Below are 5,282 nucleotides of genomic sequence, written 5' to 3'. Positions count from 1 at the left end.
ATTTGATAAGATAAGCCTCATGGAAAAGATGATGGAGAAAATCATGGACCTCATGGAGGAGATCATGGAGGATAGGGTTATGTGTCTAGATGGTTGAGAAATGAATGGAACTAAAAGAGAGATTAGTGAATCATCATTATGAGTTTGTTATCTCATCTTATTGTATAAATAGGAGTACCTCCTCCATTCCAAAGGGAGGACTCTTAGAGCATGTATCCAAACTTATGATGGAATAGAATAAAGCTTCATTTTACATATATTTCCATTATGTAGTTTTAGATTTAATTTTTCTTAATGTAGTATATGGAATAATTTGTCTTGTTATTAAGAGAATTGAGATCACTCTAAAAGGATGAGAGAAACATTTTATTTCATCTTAGATCTTATTTCATTTACTTGTTTAGATGTTTGAGGATTTGTTTGTGATTGATGAATGAGTTTTAAATTAGAATCTAATCAGCATATGAGAGGACAACTAAGGGTCTAAGTTAGGCTCTCTCTCTATTTGATTTGTATGATAATTGAAATTCATTTTTTTGCTTTTATGTTTCAAGTATCATATGAGGATATACCAAGAGTCTAAGTTAGGCTCTCTCTCCATTGATTTATATGGTAATTGAAATTCATCCTTTTGCTTTCATGTTTCAAGTTATTTCATTTCTTATGCTTGTGAATGAATCTTAGTTTAGTTTGGATTAGTACATGAGAGGACAATCAAGACACTAAGTTAGTCTCTCTCTCTACTTGAATCTGAACAACAATTAAGTTCATTCTCTTGTCTTCATTTCAAGTCTCTAGTTTTATGTAATCAATGATTTCTCTATGATACTGTAGGGAAGGACAACCAGGACCTCCTTAGTTAGGAGCCTCTTCCCTTGTATATTATATTGAATCATAAATAATTGAGTTAGACATAGAGTTAGTTGCCTACTCCTGCATATATTGTGCTGGCATCATCACAAGCTTACGAGTTTCCCTGGTCGATAATTTAATGCAGCAATTTAAGCCCAATAAATTGCCCAACATTTTGGCGCCATTGCCGGGGATGGTGCTAAGGGATTAGGCATTAGAAATTTAATTTAGTACTAGTATTTTTCTTTAGACAAAATAACTTGTGAGACCTCGTGACAGCAGGATCTTCACAAAGGAGTTTAAGTTTGAGTTTTCTGATCGTTTAGTGTTTAGCTAGTTTTAAATTTTGTCTTTTCAAAAAACACCCCCCTGCATGAATAAAAACAAATCAAGTGATAAGTATGCTCTCTTGCTGCGCTTCGTGTGATCAGGAAGATCAGAAAATCTATTGATTTTGTTCAAATAAAAATACTCTTGCTGGAAAATTAATTTGCAAAAAGACAATAAAGAATTTTGTGAATGAAAAAAAAACATCTTTAAATTTTTAGATGAAATTTAGTTTTTTTAGACTTAATAAAAAAAATTGGTTTTTACTTTTAGATTTAAAAAAAAAAAAAATATATATATATATATAATTCCACAAAATAATAATAATATATGTATGAGATATATAGATATTATTATTATTATTAAAAAAAAAACTAAAAAAAGCTAAAAAAAAAACTAAAAAAAAAACTAACCGTTTTTGTATTTTTTAATTAAAAAAAAAAAAAACACTAATCATTTTTTTTTGTTTTTTAGATAAAATCTCATTCGGAAGTAAGATTTAGTGATGACTGGTAGCTGGTTTCTTTTAGTGGGAGAAAATATCACTGCTCAATTTCATTAGAAGAGAGGGGATTTGTGCTTCGCAATATGGAATCCCGTACTCAACTACAAGTTGTGCTGTTTTTGTTTGTGATTGTCTGCGCCCGCGAAATGGCATGGGAAGTGGAGTGCACCTATAGATTGGAGTGCGCCGAGTCCAACAGAAAGCAATTGTGGGTTGAGTAACGTCGGATGGAAGATCGCCAAACCTGTTGAGAAACCATTTGTAGAATGAGCAGATATCATAGTGGTAAATCAGTGTGGCCATTGTGATGCGGAGGACGTAGTTTTGGGTCTACTGAGTGAGGGTGTCCATGTTGGCAATCAGACTTTGACCAAGACCTTTGCGCCCAACGAATCCACGAGTTTCCGTCATGAGACCTTCCAGGGGGACAAATGGCGGGGAGCTTCCTGAGTGTTGAAATACCATCACCCCATCGCATATACCGGTGGAAAATATACACTCCAACAGTACGGAAAAAGCTTTGATGGATCAAATCATAAGTTTGGCAGGGGGTTCAAGCATTAGCAACTCCGAGCTAAACAATTCCATGTAGAATTCTGCAAGTACAGCAGATGCATCAAAACATGCACATGCATTACACGGTTTCAGTATTGCTGATATGCAGAACTTTGAGGATCACGCTCAGCAAAAAGAACAGCACGTGCAAACAGAAGGTGAAGATGACGGTCAATTTGAAATCGGTTTGCAACAGCCAGATGATGGGCCGAAAGATTATCCTGATGAGGCTACCACCCTGCGTTGCATGGACACATCAAATCCACACGTGGAGAACAAGTTTGTGGACTCGCTTAGTCAAAGAGATAATTGTTGAGAATCTTAGCGCTCAACAAATCCCAGTAAATCTTCTAATTAATCCATTTTGTAACAAGATCCTGGCGAGACTATAGAAAAATCCTCCTAAAACCGACCTTTCTGTTTCAATTAAATGTTATCCTATTTGCATGATCTCAATATCCCAGGAACTTGATTTATTGGACACGATGTCATCCCAGAATAGAAATCGTTAGAAAAGAATTTTCGGACTCCGCGTGCATTAACAGCTAGTCCTGCAGGAGCGGTGGCAGCTTCCAAGCAGCCCAGTTTCTTAACGACCGAGAACAGTAGAAATTTCTTATTTTTTTAATGCGGTTTTATTCTGTCGAGGCTGCATCCGAGCCTCAGATTGCAGTACCGCCCTGAGATCTGTTGTTTTAGATTGCAGACCGCTTTTTATTTCTCTGCAGATTTTGTTTTCTATCGGTGGAAGCTCATCCTTGATCAATTTAATGACACTCTGGTAATAATTTTACTCGTGGCTGCTGTTGTTTCATTTGTTCTTGCATGGATTGATGGCAATGAAGGCGGTGAAATGGATACAACTGCCTTCGTCGAGCCGCTGGTTATTTTCTTGATTTTGATTGCCAATGCTACCGTCGGCGTCTGGCAAGAGAGCAATACCTAAAGGCGTTGAAGGAAATGCAGTCGGAACACGCCAAGGTGCTAGAGAATTAGTTCCTGGTGATATCGTCGAGCTTAAAGTAGGTGATAAGGTTCCTGCCGACCTGAGGGTTTTACATTTGATAACCTCAATGGCGCCCACCATAGAGATTGCTGTAGCGTTAGCTGTGGCTGCAATTTCTGAAGGTTTACCTGCAGTTATTACAACATGCTTGGCTCTTGGAACTAGAAAGATGGCTCAGAAAAATGCCATTGTGAGAAAATTACCAAGTGTAGAGACTTTAGGCTGTACTACTGTGATTTGTTCTGACAAGACTGGAACATTGACAGCAAAAGTTATAGCAATAGGATCATACCCATGTTCACTCCGTGATTATACCGTTGAGGGTAGTACTTATGATCCTTGTGACGAGGTAATTCAAGATTGGCCCAAAGGGAAAATGGATGCCAATCTTCAGTCAATTGCAATCGGAATCTGCTGAACTGCCTCAGCGCTTACAACAGTTCTGGACAACCTCAGTTCCCAGCCTCCACGTGTAGCATTGACACGACTATTAATACCGTCTTCTTTGCCATCGAGGCAGGCATGTGGATTGGAAAAGAGCTACCACCCTTACCACCTTTAGCGGCCACAAACGACTTCAACACTTCTACAGGTGTTCATGGCGACTAGTGAAGTTCCGGGTTGATATAGAATTTCAGCGTTAGCGTGTTATAAGTATTGTTACATAAATCCTTTATCGTTCATTTTTAGATGATAACGGCCATCGATTCTATGAATTAGAGCACAACCAAGAAGGAAATCTGAGATGGTCTTTGAGCGATTGGGTCACTTCTTTGATCGTAAATTTGTTGGTTTAGTAATTCGGGATGGCGCTTCACTTTGTCATTATAAATAAGCTGTGTTTGGTTACTCATCGGGATTGAGGCTTTCCATTTACATATCTAAATTTCAATTTTTGTACAGTAAACCAAAAAAAAAAAAAAAATCAAATACAAAATAATTTTTATTTTTATTTTTAATTAAAAAAAAAAAAAATATTTTTTTTTATTGTATTTAAAAAAAAAAAAAAAAACTAACTTTATTTTAGTGATAGTTTTTTATTATCAGGTTTTAACAAATAAAATTTTGTTGATTTAAAAAAAAAAAAAAAAAAATCAACTTAAATAATAAATTAAAAAATTTATGTTTTTAATTTATTATTTAAAGAAAAAAATCTAAAGCAATAATTTTTTTTTATGTTTTTATTTTCTTTTTAAAATTTGTTGTTTATAAAAAAAAAAAAAAAAAAAATCACAAAATTCACACAGATTTGGAAAATAAAAAAATGGAATACTTGGAAACAAAATCAATTTATCAAACATTGGAGGATTCTTCTTTCGATAGCTTCAAGTTGGCTATTTGTGTCAGTTAACTCATGAAATACTTTTACGTGACATATTAATATAGAGAATGATGCCCATACTTCTAATATCAATCTTTTTGCCGAGCACATTTCCTGACACAAACAGGGAGTATTATTTTTCATGGTTGTTTTTAAGAATGGATTGAAATTGATATCATGAATTAAGTTACTTTCAACACTTTGATTTTTCCTAAATCTGTTTTATTTGGTATGAAATTTTTGCGTAAGAATCATGAAGAAAATGCGCAATTCTTCTTGAACAAACTTATGTTTTCTTTCTGCCAAGTTTCTTTTTCACAGGTTACAGGATAACAAAGTGATCATTCAGGAGATTGAGTGTGACGACAATTAGTCTTCCAAAGACTAAATTCATGAGAAATTCTGAAGACAAATCCATCACCAATCGTACATCCATAAGGAGTGACCTTTCCATATCCATTTTTCACAGCAAGAGTTCTTATTCATACACCATGCATTTCCTTATTGTCATTTTCCATGTCATTACCATTCCCCTTCATTTCCGCAATAAAACCCTGCTTGAGTCAAAGTCCTAGAGTCTAAGTATCATTGAACAAACACCTAGAGGCTTGCATGCCTTAATGGCAAGTACTCTTGCCAATGAACAATGGGAGTACATTAATATCCCTTGTTCGTTGGATCTTGTAGGTGACTCGACCACGACAAATTTATTCGTA

At 35.2% G+C, this 5,282-nt stretch overlaps 1 pseudogene; it reads left to right on the top strand.

Annotated features, from left to right (window-relative positions):
* The first annotated feature begins 3,147 nt into the window (after positions 1–3,147).
* On the top strand, positions 3,148–3,663 carry LOC149223279 (calcium-transporting ATPase 1, endoplasmic reticulum-type pseudogene; annotated as a pseudogene).
* Positions 3,664–5,282: the final 1,619 nt, after the last annotated feature.

Source organism: Pinus tabuliformis, chromosome Q (genome assembly GCF_031772625.1).
Source record: "Pinus tabuliformis cultivar Carrire ecotype Pingquan chromosome Q, CPIR1, whole genome shotgun sequence".
Taxonomy (NCBI): domain Eukaryota; kingdom Viridiplantae; phylum Streptophyta; class Pinopsida; order Pinales; family Pinaceae; genus Pinus; species Pinus tabuliformis.
The sequence above is the reverse complement of the archived record's forward strand: the minus strand, read 5'-3'. Positions and strand labels throughout refer to the sequence as shown.